At 48.2% G+C, this 23,734-nt stretch overlaps 1 protein-coding gene across 2 annotated transcripts in view; it reads left to right on the top strand.

Moving 5' to 3' along the window:
- GRIN2A (glutamate ionotropic receptor NMDA type subunit 2A) overlaps positions 1-23,734 on the top strand; it is a 437,303-nt gene that overhangs the window by 191,889 nt on the left and 221,680 nt on the right. The window lies entirely within an intron of this gene.

Genomic DNA, 23,734 nt, shown 5'->3' with positions numbered 1-23,734 from the left:
ACAAGGATTGAGCAAAGGCATGAGGGGCAGGCAGGTCAGACTTCTCAATACAGTAAAAACCCATGTGCACATGACTTTTAAAACAATTTTCAGCCCCTTTCCATTGATCAGACAGTGTGAAAGTGTATCAAGCCTAATACTTTGATATCTAGACTCAGGGCTGAACAAGAGAAGCATTTGGCACAGGAATTTGATCTTAAGAAGGAGCTGGGCTAATAGGGGCAGGTTAGGATGACTGAAACCGTTTGAAAACCTTTCGGCACTGAACCGTGTAGTTATCAGTACAGTAGGGGTTCAGATCAGGGAGCCCTCACCGTGGGCTAGACTGATTGCAGAAGTGTTCCCAGCTGAGGTGATTGGAGGTTGGTGGTGTCTTGGTAGGATGTTGAGAAATAATACCTTTTATAGTGAGCAGTGGAAAATCACATCAAGACCCGTCCAGCTTTGGGAGGCTTCGTGGCAGAAGGTAATGTCCGGCTCTACACAAAGATAAGGAGTCAGCGTTTATCCCGAGGAGCTCTCTTAGCGTGCCGTTTGCTCCTCAGTGGCGTGTTGGGAAGAATGTGGACTGAGTTCAACAGGCATGTACTGAATCCCAGCCGTGTCTCTCAATAGCTGTGTGTCCTGGAACAAGTTCCTTATCCTCTCTGACCTTCAACTTCTTCCTCTTTAAAATAGGGACGTTAATGCCTACATTGTAGGATCCTGGCAAGATTAGAAATAATCTGTGGGAAGTGTCGAGGAAAGCGCCTGTTGTGAAGACCAGGTAGCCCGTTAAATGTCGCTCTTTGAATGAATTGGGGTGTCTTTCGCAGCAATAGAGAACTTTGACTCAAAGTAGCTTATACGATGTATAAGTTCATTATATCACATGCCTGTAAACTCCGGAGTAGAACAGGGTTTGGGATTGGTGGATTCAGTGGTTTAGCATCATCATCAAGAACCCAGCTTCTTTCCTTCTCTTTGCCCTGCTCTCCTTGGTGTTGGCTTCACTTGCAAACTGGTACCGAAAGGATTTCTGAGGTTTGGAGCGTCACATCCAGACACAAGCATCTCCGGCAGAAGAGAGACTTACCTTCCTATGGCCCCTTTAGGAGTCAGTAGGCAAGCCTTCCCAGAATCCCCTCTCCCTTAGCCGTGTACTGTGTCCAAGACTGGATCAAACCCCTGAGCCATGTACCGATGGAACGTATGCAAAACAAATAATCCCTAAACTTAGCAGTTTGAAAGAAGCAGCATTTCTAGCTCACAGATTCTGTGGGTCAGGAATTCAGGAGCAAGGGTGTGGTCAGTATAGTGGCCGGTACAGGTACAGGGCTGTGTCATGTAAAGGCCAGCCCCGGGCTGGAGGACCTGCTGCCAAGATGGCTTGCGCACATGGCAGTCAGCAGGAGGCCTCATGTATTCACAAGTCTTTGAGACCCTCCCCACGGGCTAGAGTGTCCTCCTGTTATGGCAGCTGGCTCCCACCAGAACACGTGATCCAAGAGAGAGACAAGGAAGCCACCGTGCTTTTGTTGATCTTATCTCAGAAGTCAAATTCCACTCATTAGAAGTGAATGACCTAGTGCACGGGAGGGGGCCAGGCTTCTCCTTTTGAAGGGTGGAGGGAGTTTAAAAATGTTTGTGGACATATTTTCAACTACCATGTGGGCGGTGTACCAGAAATTCCATGATTGCCTTAGAACGATTATGTGGTGGTCAGGGGTGCAGTGCATATTGGGGAGCCAACCATAAGGACGGCCATGCTGTTACCACAAACTAACATAAACTACCCCCGGGAAGCTCCTACTGTGTGCATCTCATTGTTCTGGGTACTGAGGGGGACACGGGGATGAGTTAGACATGGACCCTGGTAATTACGGGAAAGAGGGAGCAAGATGTGCTGGAGACTATAATAGAGAAAGCTACAGTTGCCCCAGAGGGTGGGTGCAGATTACAGGACGACGCGGTTTGCATCCAATGAGCACATTTATGGAGAGACTTCATGAGGAGGTGGGATTTGAACTGGGCTCCATGGAAATGGTTAGATTTACACAGTCGGAGGTGGGAATTGGGGAAGAGCATGATTATACCAAAGGTGTCAGCTAGCATTTACTGAGCACCTAGTATGTACCACGCACTGTGTGTCTGTGTGCGTGTATGTGTGTGGGTGTGTGTGTCTGTGTATTTTTAACTCTTATAACCCTCCCGGGAGACATGCAATATTATCCTCATTTTACAGATAAAGAAATAAGCTCAGAGATATTAAGTGACCCCCAGAAGACCTGCAGCTCGTAAGAGGCCCCCCTCAGAGTGCTTGCCTAAGGGATACTTGTGTTTCAAAGCCCTTGGGGGACAGTGTCTTGCCTTAAGAAACTTGGCTATCTTGTTCAAAGTCAAGCTTTTACATAAGAATTTAGCTTTAGGGAGTAGGTACAGCAGAGTGAGTAATCTCTTTACAAAAGAATTTGTCATTTTATTGAAACTTCACTGAAGAGTCTCCCTAATTATCAAGCCTACACCCCACCCAGTGCATTGAAAATATGATTCAAAATTTATTAAGATTTACTTTGCACACCTCTCCCCCTGGAATTCCCACTCTGCATTATACCTTTTGTAGGCTGGTTTGTTGGAACAATTAGCTTATAAAAATTAGCTTGTAAAAGTGGGAAGGTCTCATGGAAGAAGTGAGGTCCTAAAAATTAAATTCACCTTTTAAATTATAAAGGTGATAAGGTTCACTGAAGAAGAAAAAAACCATTAATTGTTGTTAATTAACACTTGGAACTCCACGCACCCAGGTAATCACGTGTGGATGGGGAGTGAACACTGAGGGAGAGGGAGGTGACTCAACCATTGGTTACTTTGCCAAGACGCTTTGGTGTCAGGGAGAGGCTGGGAGGTGCCTGTAGGAAGCACAGAGAAAACCCGCTGGTAAAACCTGAGGCAGAAGTGAAAGTTACAGGCTGTGATAGCTCCCTCTAAACAGACACCTCACCAGGAGCAGTGTGGGACCTGTGGGCCTCCCCCCACAGATTATACTTTCCCACAGCTCTATCTCCCCCCACAGCTCTATCTCCCCCCACAGCTCTATCTCCCCCCACAGCTCTATCTCCCCCACAGCTCTATCTCCCCCCACAGCTGCATCTCCTCCCACAGCCCTATCTCCCCCCACAGCTCTATCTCCCCCCACAGCTCTATCTCCCCCCACAGCTCTATCTCCCCCCACAGCTCTATCTCCCCCCACAGCTCTATCTCCCCCCACAGCTCTATCTCCCCCCACAGCTCTATCTCCTCCCACAGCTCTATCTCCCCCCACAGCTCTATCTCCCCCACAGCTCTATCTCCTCCCACAGCTGCATCTCCTCCCACAGCCCTATCTCCCCCCACAGCTCTATCTCCTCCCACAGCTCTATCTCCCCCCACAGCTGCATCTCCTCCCACAGCCCTATCTCCCCCCACAGCTCTATCTCCCCCCACAGCTCTATCTCCCCCCACAGCTCTATCTCCCCCCACAGCTCTATCTCCCCCCACAGCTCTATCTCCCCCCACAGCTCTATCTCCCCCCACAGCTCTATCTCCCCCCACAGCTCTATCTCCCCCCACAGCTCTATCTCCCCCCACAGCTCTATCTCCTCCCACAGCTCTATCTCCCCCCACAGCTCTATCTCCCCCACAGCTCTATCTCCTCCCACAGCTCTATCTCCTCCCACAGCCCTATCTCCCCCCACAGCTCTATCTCCCCCCACAGCTCTATCTCCCCCCACAGCTCTATCTCCCCCCACAGCTCTATCTCCTCCCACAGCTCTATCTCCCCCCACAGCTCTATCTCCCCCACAGCTCTATCTCCTCCCACAGCTGCATCTCCTCCCACAGCCCTATCTCCCCCCACAGCTCTATCTCCTCCCACAGCTCTATCTCCTCCCACAGCTGCATCTCCTCCCACAGCCCTATCTCCCCCCACAGCTCTATCTCCTCCCACAGCTCTATCTCCTCCCACAGCTGCATCTCCTCCCACAGCCCTATCACCCCCCACAGCTCTATCTCCTCCCACAGCTCTATCTCCCCCCACAGCTCTATCTCCCCCACAGCTCTATCTCCTCCCACAGCTGCATCTCCTCCCACAGCCCTATCTCCCCCCACAGCTCTATCTCCTCCCACAGCTGCATCTCCTCCCACAGCCCTATCTCCCCCCACAGCTCTATCTCCCCCCACAGCTCTATCTCCCCCCACAGCTCTATCTCCCCCCACAGCTCTATCTCCCCCCACAGCTCTATCTCCCCCCACAGCTGCATCTCCCCCCACAGCTGCATCTCCTCCTATAGCTGCTCTCCCCCAACAGCTCTGTCTCTCTCCTCCCCCACCCCCATAGCCCTACCTCCCCCCACAGCTGTGTCTCAACCTCCAGAAAGGCTTTTTGAGGAGCAGAGGGAAATGTGAAGAGAATTGGAAGCACAGAGGTGGGGTGTTGTGTGTACATGTGTCTGTGTGTGCAGAAGTATGTCACACTTTGCCTGTGGGGTGTGTGTGTGTGTGTGTGCGTGCGTGAACGTGTACAGTTTACCTGTCACGTGTGTTATGTATGTGGGGGCGTATGAGTGCGTGTGTTTCTGAGTTTGTACGTGTGCTGAATGTGTAGGGTTGTCTCTCTCTCCGTCAGGCCAGCTCTTTTGTAGCTGAGAGAGGGGACAAATCTCTGCCTAGCGCCCTGTTCTCAGAACCTCTCTGACACTCTCCTCCCACTAGCCGAGGGGCCAGGAGCCGGTCTCTCCATGGCGCTGACCCCAGACCCTTCTTCACGAGGGTCCCTGCCTGGCTCCTTCAGCCTGGCCCCTCTGCCATTCAGCTCTGCTGCCACGCAGCTCTGTAGGTGGCAGCCTTGGTAAGCCTTGCTCTCATCCTGCGTCTGGGGAGATTGTTAGCTTTAGCAATCTTTAGCTTCTTGCCTTAAAAAAAAAAAAAAAAAGACCTCTTTCTTTTAAAGTTTATAAAAGAAAAGGAAACCTAGGAAGAGACCCCGGGGACGGAGAACACACTTGGTGCCGAATGGCGGTACAATTCATTGACGTGACCCTTCTATGTTTGTATCTTCCTTCTCATTCGTCTTTGAGTGGTGAGCCTGAGAACAGCTGGGAAAACATGCTGGATGCAGTGAAACCTCTTTACATCTGGCATCAGAAGGCAAGATCAACCCCCCACCCCTTTTTTTCCCTTTCTTTTCCACTCACTCATTTTTTCATTTACTTGATCTGTAAACACCACACAACATGAGTGTTTGTCCCTGGTAGGCAGGCACTGTGCTAGCTAGCACCAGGGCCACAACACAGAAGCAGACGTGGTCCAGTTTAATTTGGGGGAGACCCAAAGTAAAAACATTTGCAGTGTGAGTGATGTGGTGAAAACATTGCACTGTGGGGTCTGAAGGAGGGCCGGAGAGCTTCCTGGAGGAGGTGAGACCAGTTGGAGTTACTTAGGCCCGGGACATTTGGCGTTATCTAGGGACAACATTTTTGGTTGTCAGAACTGGAAAAAGGGAGGAGCTGCTCCTGGCATCCAGTGGGTGGAGGCCAGCGAGGCTGCTCACCGTCCTGTGTGAGGACAGCCTGTCAGAAGGCAGAATTACAGGGCCCCAGATGTCAGCAGTGCCAAGGGCAAGAAACCCTGATGTAGGCAGAGCAGAAGGGAAGGCATTCCAGGGCGTGTGACGGGCGCAGAGAGGAGCTGCAAAGAGCGGGGCCTGTCTGGAAGGGCAGCCAGGTGTGGGGAGGGCTTAGAAAAGGGACTGGAGAAGTTGTCATAGACAGGTTCCTGGAGACCTTTGAATGTCCTGCCGAGTTTAGACTTTATCCTCGAATGGAAGGAGGAACATTTTATGCAGGGGAGTGACATGGTCAGATACGCTTTTTCTTTTTATAGCGATCACCTTGGGTCCTGACTGTGTGTGAGATAGAGGGGGGCAGGGCTGGGCCCTGGGTGGGGGGCTTTAAGTGGGGGGCTGTTAAAACAGCAAGCAGAGAAGCAGTCATTGTGATTCCCAGAAGGTCTTAGAGACGGTTTAGTTAACTCAGTGCAATGGAATGCAGTTATATAACAGGGCCGTTTTTATCTATCAAGGAGAAAGCTATGGAGAGAAAAACACTGGTGAGATGAGATCCAAAGTTTTACTTGGCTACCAACGCCCTTTCATTTAAGTTACCAACCAGGTCAGCACATTGCATAACGACATGAGCAATTCACTTTTGCTAACCTGAGCAGAATTCTCCAATAGCCCCAATTCTGAGGCGTGGACCGGTGATGAGGGACATCTATGAGATGATGTGTCATCAGGGCAAGTGAGTTGTTTGTCTCCACAGCATGGATCCTCCTGAGACTGGAGGTGTAACCTGACAGGGTGTTATGGGTCGAAATATATCCCCTCCAAATATATATATATATGCGCCCTAACCCCCAGGACCCTAGCACGTGTCCTTATTTGGAGACTGGGTCTTTACAAAGGTAATCAAGTTCAGATGGGATCTTAAATGGGCCCGAATCCTAAATGACTAGTGTCTTTATACAAAGGGGAAATTTGGACACAAAATCGGGTATGTACAGAGGGAAGATAATGTGAAGACATATCTAATTTTGAAAAGAATAGCAAGTATTAATATTTTTATTCTGGCATAAATGGGAGAGCGCCATGTACGAGCCAAGGAGTGCCCGAGGAGACCAGCAGCTAGGAGAGAGGCAGGGAGCAGATGTCTCCCAGCCCTCAGAGGGAACCACCTCTGTGGACACCTTGATTTTGGACTCTAGCCTCCAGAACTGAGAGAGTAAGTCTATCGTTTAAGTCACCCAGTCTGTGGTACTGTTACATCAGCCCTAGGAACCAATAGGGCAGGGTAAATAGAGTGATTGAAAAGGGGGAGGTCCTGGTGTATTTCACAGAGCGCCCCTGATCTCAGTGACACAATGAGGGGGTGTTAAAGGGGAATCTAATAGCCGTCCAGTCACCACATTTTGCTGGAAGTAGGAGGCAGTTTCCTCAGAGTATGGCCCCAGACAGCCGCTGAGTGTCACCTGGGAATGCAGGTCCCTGAGTCAGAAACTCCACGTGGTGCTGATGGATACTCAGGTCTGAGAGCCCCTGGTCTGGGTGTGACACCTGGAGAAGGCAGGGGAGCTGCATGGGGGAGGTGACACATGAGATGTGACTTGAAAGACGGGTAGGGCTTGAGGAGGAGCTGGGGAAGGACATTTTCGATGGAGCAGAGGCCAGGAGACGTGGAAGCAGGAGACTTATTTAGAGGACATGGAGAAGTCTGGTTTGCACGGGGGCGGGGCGGGGAGGTAGAGTAATGAAGACGAGCATGACAGAAAGTACAGACACGCGGTGGGAAGTGAGGGTGAAGCTAACTAAGCATGTTATGTTGTAAAGGATTTGAAAGCCAGAAAGAGTTTACACTTACGGGATGCCCTGGAAGGAGTTTCGGGATGGTCCCTACAGGCTGAAGCACCGCTGTGTGCTTTGTGTGTGTGACACTCACATTGGTTGTCCCCAGCCACCAAGCCACTGAATGCTCAACCACCATTTCTCCAGTGTGGGCTGCAACTGGGGGTACTTGAGATGAATGGAAGAGTCACACCAGCAACAGGTTCAATAAAAAGGATCATCGATCTCCTTCTAAAGTCCTTTTCCCGTTTTCTCGATGACGTCCACGCGAAAGTCTTAGTTGGAGGCATCACGCCCCCAGCGCCAGCTTTTCTCCTTTCTTCACAAAATGTCAGTAGGTCTCTGGTTAAAAGTCTGTGGCAGGCTCCTGTCCCCAGCGGGCATTCGCCAGCATGATTTTGTGTTTACGTATTTTTAGGACTGCCTTTACGTCATGGTGAATGATCCTGGTGTTTCATGTATGGTTCTGTGCATAAAAGCACCTGCCAAAATAAAGGTATTAAGTTAATTGAAAAAATATTGAGTTATTAATAAAATAGGTGGTTCACCGGTAAGGCAGACATCGCAAAGATGGCTTTTGAATGATGAAAGTTGGGGAAATACCAGTGTAGAATATGCAAAGAAAATTCTAAATGTATAAAACAAGGAAGTCCTGGGGATGTAACGCAGAGGGAATAGAGTCAGTGATACCGTGACAGCGTGGGACGGTGCCAGATGGCTGCTGGACTTATTATGGTGATCACTTCTTTAGGTCTATAAATATTGAATAACTATGGTGTACCCCTGAAACTAATGCAATATTGTATGCTACCTGTATTTTATACAAACCTAAAAAAACAATGCAATCACTTGAATAGATAGACCAGTTTTCTCCCTCCGGACGCTGTTCAAATACTAGTGACTCCTTTGTCTCTGGACCAGAGTCATGATTCTCTTCCCCAGAGCCCGGCACCGTTATATCTGAGCCAATTTTGACCCAAGTTGCAAAGCTCTCCTGATCGCTGACCCATCCTGGAGGCACAGAATGAATGGGCCGTTGTCTCTGGAAATGATGTGATTTGGTCAGATAGGACCCAGAACTGTCTGCTCTATACACCACTAATCTTAGCTGTCATGGCAGCCCGCCTTCCTGAAGACATCCATCTCTGTCAAGGTTCTGGCCCTTCCTACAAGGTTGTCCAGCAGGTGTTCCTTGCTGATTGTCTGGCCTGGGGCGATCGGAAAACAGAGAAAGAAGAGGCAGAAAGTGGGCCCATCTGCCTGTCTCCTTTGCTCAATGACCCCATGAGATGGGAAGAGGAAGGTGCCTCTTGCCTGCCTTTCTGATGTTGGCTGCTGGAGGATACCCCTGTTTTGGGGTGGCAGTGAATGAATAAGCCTGGACTCAGTGCCTAGAAGGCTGCGTCAGGAGGAACAGGACAGGGCTCTTGGAGAGGACAGATGGTGGCCCCTACATGCTGGTGGCACAGGCCCTCAGGTCGCCTGTCTCCCCTCCTGGATTGCACACGATGTGTTGTTCACACGTGAATGCCTAGTGCCAGGCTTAACAAAAGTGTAGCTTTCATTTCTGAGCATTTTACATATGCTGTAGGTATTACCACCGCCTCTCACAGAGTTGGAAACTGTCGCTTGGAGGGGTTAAGAGACTTGGCCTAAGGCGCAAAATGTGTCAGAGACGGATCATGGTCCTATTTCAAAGATCTCTCCAACCCCCCACTCTCGGTTTCATCCTCCCACGCCTCGCTGTTTACTTCTGTCATTGCATGTAGCACAATTGCCAATTTTCTGGTTATGTGTTTAGTGTCTTAGGGTCAGTCTGTCCCACCAGGCTCTGAGTTCCTGATGGCAGTGTCCCTGTCTCGGGGGTTCACCTGGTATCCTGAGTGTATAGAGTACGTCCATCATAGAGCCAGGGTTCCACAGTATTTATTAACAGAGTGCGGTGGGGGGAGGGAGGGGAGGGAGAAAAAGAGGGAGGGAGGGCTGATTTGAACCCAGCCCGTCTGACTAAAGCCTCACTCTGTGACCTCTGCTCTGTGCAGAGTTCCATGTGGTAGAATCTTGGTAAATGTGGATGAAATTGGCTACAGCCCAAGGTTGGCATGGCATTTGGTTGCACCAGATATGTGTACCTGAGAAAATTCCAGAAATGCATCTACCTGATACAGGTGTAAACTATGCCCAGAGTGCAGGGTGAGCTAGGGTATCAGGGGTGTCTGGGGAGCCTGGTGTGCAGGGCATAGTGTGCTGAGGGGCTCGAGGGGCTCCCCACGGGGCAGAGACATTGGACATTGTCTCTTTCATGTGAATGGAGACCTTGTGTTAGGAGTTTGGGTTGGGAATCAAGCAGAACAAGTGACTAAGCCCCTCCAGGCCTCAGTTTTCTTATTTGTCATTTGCGAGTTTGTTTCACCACTGCTGCATGATGGTTCAGAGCATGGACTGGAGTTAGAATGCCTGGGTTCAAATCCTGAATCCATCGCTTTCTAGTTGTGTGTCTATTGGGAAGTCCTGTTGGTCCGCCATGCCTCAGTTTCCCCAGCTATGCAGTGGGGATAATGATAGGTTGCAAGGGCTGGATGTGTTAATTTATGTAAAGCATTTAGAACACACCGTAAATGCCCAACTTGGTAGAAAGATCCTGAGATTTGACCTTTAGTAAAAAGCTCCTAAAAGAAGCTTAGCAGGGGTGGGATTTGAATTAAAGGGTCACTGTGGAAGGTTTCAAGTTCAGTGGCTCAGATGAGAGACCCAGAAGTGGGCGGGCCTGAGTCTTGAAAGGACCACTCAATTTGTACAGTGTGTGCCCATTGCCATGAACAAAGTGCCGTGGTAGCTGGATCTCGTTAAGGCTTTGCATCCCTGTGGCTGAGCTATCGTTGCCTGAGGCTCAGCAAGCTTTCCGTGGCATGTTCGCAAGACATGTTCCTTCGGTTATTTACTCATGTGTTTCTTGAAAGCCTACTATGTGCTGGGCTCTGAGAGTAAAATGGGGAGCAAAAACATGCTCTCTCTGCTTGCCTGGAGAGAGAAGGGGGGAAGCAGATACGGAGAAAAGGTATCACCCAAATAAATGCGAGGTCTGACAACTAAGTTCGGGATCTCATCCTAGAAAAAGTGCTCCATACCTCATTGCTGAATATCACTACGGTCACCTTCAGAGTACTCCCCTTGGGAACCTATGCACCGACACCAGCACCTAGTCCACTCTTCAAAGCAATTTTGGAACTCTTTTTCTGGAATGGCCATCAGAGCTGTTATCGTATTACCCTTGATGTCCTGAATGTCATCAAAATGTCTTCCTTTCACTATTTCCTTTATTTTTAGGTAAAGAAAGCAGTCACTGGGGGCCAGATCAGGTGAGTAGGGAGGGTGTTCCAATACAGTTATGTGTTTACTGGCTAAAAACTCCCTCACAGACAGTGTCGTGTGAGCTGGTGCATTGTCGTGATGCAAGAGCCATGAATTGTTGGCGAAAAGTTCAGGTCGTCTAACTTTTTCACGCAGCCTTTTCAGCATTTCCAAATAGTAAACTTGGTTCACTGTTTGTCCAGTTGGTACAAATTCGTAATGAATAATCCCCTTGATATCAAAAAAGGTTAGCAATGTTGTTGCAACAAGTTTGTGAACTTAATTGTCAGACCATATATACAATACCCTGTAATAAGTACAGATGGTCCCTGACTCACAATGATTTGACTTACAATTTTTTGACTTTACGACGGGGCGAAGGAATTATGCATTGAGTAGAAACATACTTCAAATTTTGATCTTTTCCTGAGCTGGCGATACGCAGTATGATACTCTCCCATGATGCTGGACGGCAGCCGTGCGGTGATTTTGCCCAACTGGAGGCTAATGTCAGTGTCCTGAGCGTGTGTAAGGTGGGCTGGACTAAGCTCTGGTGTTCAGTAGGTTGGGTGTATTTGATGCATAATCAACTTGAGGTATTTTCAGCTTATGATGAGTTTATTGGTATGTTACTCCATCGTAACCCCAAGCGTCTGTACTGTGAAAGCACCAGGCATTGTGAGAGCAGATGATGGGGGATTTGTCCCACTCGGGAGGTCAGAGAAGTTTTCCTGAGGACGTGGACAGAAACTGGAATGTGGAGACTAGCAGGGGGTGACTGGGTGAAGAGAGAAGAGTGTTCTGGAAAGTGGGAACAGCCTGGGCAAAGCCTGTGGCAAACATCAGAAAACATGCCGGAGACTCTGGAGCTTGAGCTGGAGGGTGAGGTTGGGATGGAGGAGAGCAAGACCATGAAGGGAGTCGCAGGCGCCACTGGGAGAGCCTCTTTATCTTCAGAACAGATAGAAACACTGAAAGAAACAGATAGAAACCATGGCAGGGGTGTGGGAGGTGAGCATCAGATTTACCTTCTGGAAATATCTTCTGCCGGCCACATGGAAAACCGACCGTGTCAGGGTGCGATATGGGCTGGGAAGAAAAACGGAGAGCAGGTGTCTTAGTCCGTTTGGGCTGCTGTAACAAGTTACCGGAGACTGGGTGGTTTAAGCAACAAACAGTTATTTCTCACAGTTCTGGAGGCGGGAAGTCCGAGATCAAGGTGTCAGCGGATTCGGTTCCTGGTGAGGACCCACTTTCTGGCTTGCAGAGGGCCGTATTCTTTATGTGTCTTCACAGTGAAGAGAGGGGAGAGAGAAAGAGAGAGAGAGAGAGAGAGAGAGAGAGAGAGAGAGAGAGAGAGAGCGAGCTAAGAGTTTTTTTATAAGGGCACCAATCCCTTTCGTGAGGGCTCCACCCTCATGACCTAATTACCCTCCACAGACCTCACCTTCTAATACCATCACATTGGGATTGAGATTTTAACGTATTAATTTTTTTTGGAGGGGGCATTCTGTTCATAGCGTCAGGGCAAAGAATAGAGAGTCTCGGCTGCTGTTTAGATAGGAAAGGCCTGTTGAAGTGCTGGTAATTTGAAATGAGAGCAGCAGGGGTATAAATATCTAGGAGAAGAGCATTCAGGGCCTAGCAGGTACAAAAGCCATGATGTGGGAACAGGCGCTGTGTTTGAAGAACAGCAAAAAGCCAGTGGGCTGGAGAGATGGAATAAACGATGTGTTTAGAGAAGAGGCAGGGGCGCATCATGAGGGATCTTGAAGGTCTTGTTAAGGATTTAGATTTTATTGAGCCAGTTACAAGAGGCCGTTGGAAGCTGGGAAGCTGGGAAATGACGTGAACTGAGTGGCAGAAAGATTCTGGCCTAGCCTTTTTGTCTCCGATTCCAGGTTCCCAAACCACTTTCTCAAGTTCATATTTCTCCCTGGCCCCAGGAGTGTTCGCATATTTGTGTGTCAGCTGCCAGTATGGCTGAGCCCATCCCCAAACAACACACGAGACACAAAACCAAAGAGGCTTTACTTTAGGAAACTTTTTTGGGAGCAGATTCTAAACTTCTTTATTGTTTTTCTCACTAGATTGTAGGAACCTTGACAGCAGCAGCTGTGTTTCATTCCCTGCTGTATCTCTGGAGCCTTAAATAGGATCTGAGATTGTAGATGTCAGTAACTATTTGCTGAAATAATAGATGGTCACCCTGCCCTAAGTGTCCGTGTAATGCCTCTTGGACTGAGAGTAGAGATTCAGCAAAGAAAGAGGAAAGAGAAGATTAGGGAAAAGAGGGAGATGGGGAGAGGCCCCTTCGTAATTCATCAATGTAAAAGCACAAAAGAGAAAGTCTTGGGCTTAAGACAGAATGCAAGTAGAAAGTGCCAGTGACAAAACAGTTCTGTCTGCGAATGCCTCGTCCTTGTGTGAGAGCTTCCTGGGATTGGTGGGTGTTAGCTTGATTCCCCAGGACGGGAGACAGTACAGGTAGGAGATCAAAACTGATACCCTCCTGGCTTTCCCACCTCCCTCCCCACGGTGGTGGCAGTGGTGAGGCCTGAGCTGATCCTGGAGGGAGTAGGAGGGAGGCCACACCACCTCCGTGCCTGCCAGGGAGGCAGCATCTCCCTGTAAAGATGCTCCTCATGCAATCACATCAGCATCTAGAGCAGACAAGGCCGAAGGAACCCCAGCACATGTCTATTATGTTTTCTGCCAGAACTGACAGTAACACTGAGTGACGGGAGAAACGCCACTGTCTAACATTTAATGATCAAAACAAACAAACAAACAAACAAACAAACAAACCAAAAACCCCAAGAATGTGAAATTGGCTTGGAAGGTCTCTGAAATTATTTCTTCCTGCCCGTGGGCAGCTTGTACTCCATTTCTATCACCAGCAGTAACCGCCTAAGATCCCCGCGGCCTCCATGGAGTTTCTACTTTAACTGGTTGCATTATGCAAACAACGAAAAAAGCCACTGCATGAACCAGGCAGGGAACTTTTTAATCACAGATGAGGTGAGGCATATGCTTCATCCTAAAAACAAATGTTGAGGCATTAACTTTTAAGGTCTGTGTTGGATTTTTCTATTTAATGTTTTATTCAGCATTTCCGTCCTGTTTTTAAAATGCCATTTTTCATTTTCATCTCCATGACTAAAGCCTTTGGGAAGCTGTGCAAGTAGGCTGGGAAGCAGAGGGTTCTCTTTGGGGTTTGCCCCCTCCGAATCTCACAGGCATTAATGCCTGGGGCCTGGATTCGTGGCCTGCACCAGCCTTGGGGAGGAAAGACCGGGAGGGGTCCTGAGATTCCAATCTGTTCGCAGATTGTTTATGGAAGTTTTCATGCTAAATGGTCGAGTTCGTTCATTGTTACCGACTGTATGGTCCGTAAAAGCTGAAAATATTTGCTCTCTGAGCCTTGACAGAAAAAGGTTTGCTGACCTCTAACTTAGCAATAAAGCTTATTTCTCATTCATCCAATGGTCCAGTGCAGGTCAACAAGCAGCTTCCTGTCACGTGGGGATTTAAGGACCCAATCTCTGCCAACTGAGGCGCTGCCATCCTCCAGTACCTCAGAATGTTCTGCAACCAGGTAGTGGAGGAAAGGAGATAGGTTTCTTACCTCTTAAAAACTCTGGTTTACTTCCTATTAGTAAGAATTACTGACATGGCCATACCCAGAAGCAAGGGGTGCTGGGCAATGTAGTCCTTGGCTGGGCAGCTGCCTCCTAGCAACAGTGCCACACTATTTATGTTAAGGGGAGCCGCTTCATTTTGGATAGATAGCCATCACCATCATGCTCTTTTCCCTCTCTGCTGGATGCCTGGCTCTGAATCATCGCCCTGCCACATACTAACTGTGCAGCTTTGGGGAATTTAATTAAAACCCTCTGCCTTGATTTTCTCATCTTTGAAATGGGTATAAAAATAGCACCTGCCTCATAGAGTTGTGAGGAGTAAGTGATGCTACATGGAGTGTTTGGCACAGGTCTGGCATGGGGCATACAGAAAACAAATGTAGGTCACCAATGATGATGTTGGCATTTCCAGAGACTCCACAGAAAACCAGCGGCAACCCAGCACATCCTTTAGAGCACTTTGTAATAAGTCCTCCACCATCTGCGCTTCTCAGGGAGAAGCCATGTGGATGTGAAAAGGAATGTCTCCTGGAGAGGTTTGTCCAGGCCTAGACAGTGGGGACAGACGAAGGGTGGAAAGGGTCCTCTGTTCAAGCCACAGGGGTGTCTCTGGAATGCCTGGAGGAGGGAGGAGAGAGGAGGAACATGCAGACAGAGAAAGTGTTTGGTCTGTGGGTGCAGCATCTCTTGTTCTGTCCTTGACTGAGACAGCAGCCCCTCGCTTGTGGCAAGTGGCAGGGGAGCATATGGAAGGGAAGTCACAGAGGCATCGGGCCAGCCCTCACTGGGGCATGCCGACCTTAGCGCTCCCAGTGGCATGCCGGCGAGGGCTTCTTGGCTCCCTTCCCATTCTGGAAGCCAAGAAACTTCCCAAGATATTTTACTGATGCTCAGAGCAGCACGGGTTGATGGTAAGTGCAGGATTTATTGTTCCATTTTACAGACTGAATCACTGAGAGACATATCAACCTCACATGGCTAGTCAATGCAGACCCAAGAATGGCAGCCGGGTCTCACCCTGCTTTGTGATTGTGGAGGGTGTTTCTGAGACAAGACTAGATAAACATTTCCTGGAGCATTGAGAGGAGATTCATTATATTCTAACATTGATACCTGAGTGTTCTTGCCAGCTGAACTGCTAAACTTTGCTGTGAAATCTTGAACAAGTCCCTTCACCTTTCTGGGTCTCAGTTTCTTCATCTGTGATATGGACAACTTCTTTATAAAGTCTCTTACACCTTCGTGCAGATCCCAGGGAATGGGGGAGCTGCAAACTACTCATCCTCTCATGCAACAAATACAGCAGTCAACACAATCAGCGAAACCTGTCTTCTCTGTGACTACCGTCTAGTGAGGGGGAAACAGGCACAGATACACACAAGTGAAGTATGCGATTTGTCAGCTGGTGATAAACACCAGGAAAAAATAGAACAGGGAGAGGCAGGAAGGGAGGGTTTAGGGTGATGGTGCTATGGGGTTTCAATTTTAAATAGAGCCGACCAAGAGTGCTTCACTGAGAAGGAGCCATTTGAGAACAGACAGACCAAGTAGGAGAGGGTGTGACTCCTTCAGGTACTTGAGGGAAGAGCATCGCAAGAGAGGGAACAGCATGTGCAAAGGCCTGGAGGTTCCTCCATTTGATAAGAATCTGAAAGAATCTGCTTCCACAGTTCCCTAATTTTTTTTTTTTTTTTTTTTAGTGGGGGAGGGAAGAGAGAGACAAATAGACCAGGTTCTTGTTTGACATGACTCTAACTGAGTGAAGCGGGTAGTTTTTCCTGGGGTCATTGTGAACAGCTGTCGTGTCTGCTGGTGGTGGTCCTCTTTCTGTGTCCTGCGCAGTCTGTCCCAGCTGGACTGTGCAGCTGAGCTGAGAATCTCCATGCTTCTGTTGATTGAAAGGGAGAGTTGGAGGTGGTCCCCACTGCTCTTCTTGGATCAGAGGACAAAGCAGTCTGAAGATTGAATTTACTAGGAGGGGTCGTCGTTTTTTTAATGGGCTGGAAAATTCCTTCTCGCTCTGTTGGGTACAATCCAGATACCATATTTAAATGCAGAGAGAAAAACAAAAGACAGAAAGGAAATCTACCCAAATAATAACAGCAATAGTTTTCCTATGTGTGCTGGACAGTGCATCATTTTACTTTTTCACCTTTTGTTACTTATGTCATACCGCTGAAGAAACCGAGGTTCAGGAAGGTGCAGTGACTTGCCCCAAGTCATCCAATTAGTTAGACACCGAGGCTGAATTTGAACCCAGCTCGCAACCACTGAGCAGTCCTATCCTAGTGGTTGCCACTGGGTGAGGGATTCTGGAAGTCTCTGCATCCTTCCCCTTTGCCAGTTTTTTACATGGTGAGTGTACAGAACTTCCATAACCAGGAAGAAGGTCGGGCTGAGAACAGTGATGATGTGAAGTTGTGCGAGTCAGAGAGGCTGCCTCGCGGGGACTCCAGGACCCTGGCCACCAAGCTTGCTTTGTTTGACTCCAAGTCTCTTGCCTTTCTTTTTCATTTGGAGGCTACTTCCACTGCTTTGAATACATAAGATCATTGCAACTGTGTCCAAAGCCCTGATCTGAAGTCTCCAGGGTTTGCAGCAAGATTTCTCCAAAGCAAGGCAGTATCGCCCTGTGAGCCTTTGCACCCCTAGCCAGGGGGTACGCCTAGGGGCTCTTGTCAATACCCTTGGGTGGACCCTGCCCAATATGCGACCCCTTGTGTATTTCTTTTCACCCCTGAGGCAAATTACTGTTTTCCTGGAGTCAAATTAGAAGGCACTGTGGCCTCCACACTTAAACATATTCCAGAAGCTCTGCTGCTTTCCCAATCTGGCAAGTTTGAACACCTTTTGTTCACCCCTGGAGCCACGAGTTTCCTATAAACATGAAAGTTTAATGATTCAGCTACACCACTAATAATTTCCTTTTCTTATCATCATTTCTCATTTCGCCCTAATCTCTCTGCCACATCTCTCAATTTTCTCCTTCACTCTCTCCCTCCTTCATTCCTCCCTTCTCCTCTCCATCTTCTGCCATTTCTCTCTCTCGCCCTCTCCCTTCATCTTCCCTTTTTCTCGCCCTCCTCTCTGGTCCTCCCAGCCATGTCCCTCGCCTCCCCAGCCTCTCTCCACTTACCTGTTACCTCCTATTCATTCGCTTTTGGATTATTTTGTTGGAGGCTCTGTTTGAATTAAAAGCTCATTTCATTTCCTCAAAAAATGAACAACTAACTAACCAAATAGCTATTCTGTGTCGACAAGTAGTCTCTCCAGTCACTCAATGACTCTTACTGGACATAAAATAATAGCTAAGCAGTGGGAAAGCTATTGTTCCTACCTCTTCAGTGAGTGGTGAGTAGGGGTTATGCTTGAACATGTGCCTTCCTGGTATTGTTTAGGCTTTCCGTCTCAATACCATTCTAACTCCGTGTCTTGAATGGGATTGCAAAATGAGAGTCTCTGAACGGTAGGCCCACCATGGTTATTTGATTTTCAACAGGCAATAGGAGACAGAAAAGAGGCAGTGAGGACATAGGTTGGTGGAGACCCAAATGCATTTTGGCTCAGAAGTGTGTGTGGCATCAATAAAGACTTCACAAGAGGGTATAATGAGCCCCAAGTCCCAATGACTTGGCCATATCTGATGGGCGTTTGATGGGCTTAATTTGAGTTCTTGTCTATCCTGGGGAGAGGCGGGAGGCCATGGTGGTTGAGAGCAGGTGTTTGGGTTTGAATTCTGGCTCTAATGACCTTGGATGAGTCACTTGACCTCTCTGAGCCCCAATCTGCTCTTCTGAACAATGGGTACCCTGGCGACTTCATACGACTGATTAAGTGGCATAATGGGCAAAGTGCCTGGCATAAGGCGCATGCTTCATATTAGTAAATAGGTGTCACCACTGTTTTCACTGGATCATTTCACTGGATCACTTTTTCATTGTATGTACAGTGCACCAGTGCCCACTTCCCAGGGCCGTTGGGGGTTTCGCTGAGACCCCATATGTCAGAGACCCGTCTGGAAAACCTATGGAAATGTGTCAACTTGTTACCACCCGTATCATTTCTGTCTGCAGGTTCAAGTAGCAAGAGAATAATGTCCATTTATATCAACATACTCTTAGAACTTTCATCTCATAAGAGGTCCTTGAACCCGGGCAAAAGGAAATACCACCATGCTCTCTGGTATTTTAATTCCATCTGCTGACTTCTTTCATCCATCATTAGGCGAGATTTTTAACACTCGTCGTCTGCAGTAATAGTAGAAAATGGGCTCATGTTCCTGTTCAAATCCTGGTCCGTCCTCCTCCTGGTTTTAAGATTTGTGTCAGAGAACTAAATAAGTCTTGACCTTGGTTTCCTCATCTATAAAACTGTAATCATAATTCCGACTTTGAAGAGCCCTTATGAAAACCACACTTTTACGCACCCAGACACAGACACAAGTACTGCAGAAAACAACATCGGTCCAATACTTGGCTTCTGACTTCTGGTGGTGGTGATAGAGCCCCTGCCTTCGTTGGCTGAATTACTCCGTGTTTGGGAGTCTTCATTCCCTAACTTTGGAATGCAACTGGAATACTAGGAGCAGCTGGTGGCCATCAATTTTGGTTGTTTATGATGTGGTTTGAGGTTGGCCTGGGAGAACTCAGTTGGACTTGATCGTCTCAGTGTCTGTGGTTGTTCATTCTGCAGCCGACTGCTGAGGTGAGAATCTTGGCTTCACCACTTACCAGCTGCTGGGCTACTGGTCCAACTTCCCAGGCCTCATTTTCCTTTTCTCTAAAATGGGGATAATCATAGATCTTACCCCATCAGGTCATCCAGGAGGGAAGCGCCTGACACACAATAAGTGCTCAGTAAATGCTGACCATCATTGTGATGAGTTTGTTCACTTGCTTCTTGCTGTACCTCTTCCCCAAGACTCTAAGCTCCATGAGGGCAGGGAGCCATCCGTTTTATTCCTGGTCGTATCTCTAGCACCTAGCCCAGTGCCTGAAACATAGAAGGTGCTCAGTAAATATGTGTTGAATGGATCCACGCTCGATCATTTGGTTCATTCAATCCATCGTTCAGTGCCTAGGTCTGGTGGCTGCCTTACAGCTGGGACTCAACTCTGGTCTTCCCTCTCCCACCCGTCCAGTGGCTGGTCCCCAAAGGCCATAAGTATGCTTCTGTGGGGATTCTGGCAGCCACCTGCCCCTGAAGGGACTTCTTCCAGAGCACAGCCTGCCGAATCGCAGCCAATTAGGACTAATTAGATGTTAATGAGTCTGAAGCTGCTTGGTAAGCTGTTTTGCACACACACGGAGGTGAGAGCAAGAGGCCCGTGGGAAATAGTGGCGTCGTGCACAGGTTGCACAAGTGCAGAGGCCTGGCCGAGAGCCGCAGCAGCCCAGTGACGTGTCCAGACCCTGTGGCCTTGGTCCTTTGTGCTGGAACTGACACAGATAGGAGCCCAGCAACACCTGGCAGGAGAGTAGCAGGGATAATATTGACATTATTATTATAGTAAAGTTATGCTGTTGACTCAGTGCTTAACCAGGGGCAAGCACCGTGCATGGGGCATTGTGTGTGTTTAATTTTATGTCGTCCTTACAACGTCATGGGCTACACCATGATTATATACCGCACGGCACAGCTGAGGATTGGAACTCTTCGTTAATTCACCTTATATCATGAAACTAGTAAACACTGTCATCTCTTGGCTCCAGAATCCGTGTTCTCCATGGTTATTCAGAAACCCAATATGGAAAACTCTCATCTCGCATTTAATGAGCACCTACTGTGTGCCCTATGCGTTAAGCTCCCACCTTGGCCTGAAATCATAATATGCAGAACTTCAATTTTATATTTATTCATCACCTGCATTGTAAAAGGTGCTTTCTACTTAGTTAACTTCTGGACTTGTTGTAAAAATAGCACAGGGCAGGTATGAGGATTCCCATTTTCTGGATGAGGAAACTGAGTCCAAAGAGTTTCAATGCGTGTGCAAATGCATGCAGCTAATGAAGGATGGAGTCTGGATCTGGGTAGAAGTACACCTGACTCCAAGGCTGCTCCCTTCCCACTATACCAATGCTTTAAAAACAGTAGCAATAATTCTTTTAAATTATTAATCCTTCATTGTCAGATACCTTTGTAAAATACAATAAAAAGTAATTACTAGGGAAGAGACCCTATCTTTGGACATTGCAGCAATACTAAAATGGCTATAAACGTTTCTCAACACTCGCTTTCTGTACTGATCTTGTCTTGGACCCGGAACCACACTTTTTGAGTAACTCTCCTTGAGAAGCACACACTGCCTCTCCACTGTGTCTCTTTCTTGCCTGGCGGCTCCCAGCCCTGGCTGCACATTAGCGTCTCCAGAAGGCTTTCTGATCGAATGGGTCTGGGGTGGGATCCGGACGTCTGCATTTTCAAAAAGTACCCTATGTGGTGTCAGCATGCAGCCAGGGTCGAGGCGGTCTTTGAATGTTTATGTCCATTATTTCACTTGAAACAGTTCTTTAAAGGAGGCAGTTGCGGTTATCCCCTATTTACCCGTTTCTTACAGACAGGGAAGCTGAGGGCCAGAGAAAGTGGGTTCATGGTGGCGCCAGACCTCGTGCTAGTGTCTCAAGTTCCAGCTAAGGGCTTTTTCTGTTCTTCTGGTGCCCCAGAGAAAGCCTCCTCCTTCCTATGGGATAGGCAGCCCCTCTGCTTCATTACAGGCCTGCTTCATTGGGAGTCCGCCTGCATTCCCAAGACCACTGCCTGGATGGGGCGAAAGGGGAAGGGAAAGAAGTCTGGAAGTCAGTACCCAGGCAGGGAGGAGAGGTCTGAGCAGCCCCTGGAGGCCCGAACTGCACTGATCTCGTACGGGACGGTAGCATGCGTCCTCAGTGACTTGCTGGGCAGCAGCCTGGAATCAGCCAGCCACCAGGACCCCATCCAGCTGCAAGGCTGTGGGATTCCAGCGTCACTGAGCTCGGCAGCCTGGGTGGCATGAGCCGCCTTGTTTTTGTTCTTTATTTATGAACTATCTTCAACATGTAGAAAAACCAGCACAGCTGTTTTACAGCACTGCCCGACCTGTCTCCTAGACTGAACATTTACCCAAGTTTCTGGTCCAAAGTAGAGTTTATTAAAAAGTTTCCTTGAAGACCAGAGACTAAATGTTCTGAATCAAACCAACGATGGGGAAAAAGTACAGTTTTGTGGTTTCACATCATGAGCACCGAGCTACAGAGCCTTTTCTTTGGGGGTAATTTCTGATCAGCCTGGATGTCAGTGTGATGTAAACTCAGGAGCCACTACACCTGATGCCCTTAGTTCTGCATCCTGTCTGGGCTGGGCTGAAATTGACCAGAACGCAAGCTCAGAAGAAAGCTTTCACCACGCGGATGAGCAGCAAAAAGAAGAACTGGGGCATGGGGTGGGGGTGGTTTAATCCACTTGAGAACAACCCGCTTTCTTGCCTTGGGTAGATAAATAGTTTAGGTACCAGCAGTGCTGCTAGTTAGAAGTGCATTTGATCTTTAAGGTGTGCTTACAGATTGGTGTTTAGAAACAGTATTTTAACTTTTGTCTTTGAAATGCCTCACAGGCTTTACCATTTCCTCACTCCGTCCTTGTGACAACACCGACCATTTATTGTGCTCCTGCCGTGTGCCAGACAGTGATGGATGCGTTACACGCACAACCTAATTCTAGTCCTTACAACCTAATAATGATGATGATAGCTATGATTATAAAATGATAATAAACAACAGCTCCCAGACACCCAACGCTTGTCATATGCTAGGCTTGGTGCCGAACGCTTGCTTTATTCTCATTTTATTCTCCTACCTGTGACACAGGAAGGTACTGTTAGTGTCCCCATTTTACCAATAAGGTGTCAGCAGTGGGGCCATCCCCTCTTTATTGATATGGTAACGGAAGCATAAAGAGACCAGGCAGTTTGCTCACCAGCTTAAACTGGGATCAGCATTTTCTTAGGGATCTCTGCTTCCTCGGACCTGTTGGAGAATGAATGGATGCTCCTCACCTCGCCGCGTTTTGTTAAAAACATGTTTCTAAAAACGGGGATTTTTCTTGGGGTTTGGAAGGACTTGGGAGAAAACGTGGGGTCTGAGCTGTGGCGGGGCCCACATCACTGAACGCAGAGCGCAGCAGTGCGCACACCGAGGGATTGGAGATGTACCTCCGGGTGTGTGCTCATCATGCCGCCAGGGCGGCCACGGTGTCTGTGGTTCTGAGTCTGGGGTCGGGACAGTTAGAGCAGCCTAGAGTTGAGAGGCACGTTTCTGCTCCTCATCCTCCTGGACAAGCAGAGCTGGGCTTCCCAGTGTGTGTGGGTGCATGGCAGACACAGTGTGCCCAGCTGAATGCTGCGGCACCAGGCTGCTCACCCCGGGCCGAGCTCCTCTCCTGCAGCCTCAGCAAAGCTGGATCAGAGGCTCCCCACGTCATCTTTGAAAGTGTCCCCTGTGTGGCCTGCCTGACATGGCCTCCAGGACCCCCTCACCTGTCCTCAGGAAGGTGTGGCTGCAGAGCTGAGCTGAGGAGTAGGCCCCAACTGCAGTGCACACATGCTGTTGTCCCCTTTACGTCTTGGTGAGCTGCTCTGCAGGGGCTGCTGGGAACGGCAAGTGCAGTGGGATTGCAGCCCCGTGTATGCCTTCCGGGGCTACCGGGCCAATCCCAGCTTGTCTTCTGATCCTTTCTAGAAAATCCTAGCTTTCCCTTCTCTCACCCTGATCAGAATTCTTATAACACCCACTGATTCATTTAAGAGGTACTTTATCGTGTATTGTTTTCTGGTCTTGTACTTGAAATAGCCCACATGTGTCTAGTTTGCCTTCCAAGCTAGCCTTGTTTTAATAATTCATCTCTTTAAAAGTCAGCTTATCTTTCTTTCTTTCTAATTACAAAAGAGTAACATATACTCATTGTAAAAAGATTTGAAAGAAATGTATTAGGGCCAGAACTAGGGTGCGCGAGTGAAGGCATTCGCCTTGAATACAGATTCAAGGGGACACTAAAAACTCAGCTATCAAGGTAAGTGCTATTTTAATGCAGTATTTTAAAACACGGATATTAAAGCAAAGAATTCCATGATGAACAAAATATTGAATTTTTAAAGAAAGGTAGGACTAGGGTGACAGGCAAGGCAGGATCAGGGAAGTGCAGGGTCAGATCTGCCTTAATTTCAAATTTTGATCTTTCTTTCATCATGGATTTTTTGCATTGATTTTGACTTGTAAAGATACTGCATTAAAATATTCCTTATCTTTATTGCTTAGCCTTTTGACACCTTTTCCAATTTTGCACCTATAACAAG

Source organism: Rhinolophus ferrumequinum (assembly GCF_004115265.2).
Source record: "Rhinolophus ferrumequinum isolate MPI-CBG mRhiFer1 chromosome 15 unlocalized genomic scaffold, mRhiFer1_v1.p scaffold_54_arrow_ctg1_1, whole genome shotgun sequence".
NCBI lineage: Eukaryota > Metazoa > Chordata > Mammalia > Chiroptera > Rhinolophidae > Rhinolophus > Rhinolophus ferrumequinum.
This window is presented reverse-complemented; position numbering and strand designations above follow the sequence as displayed.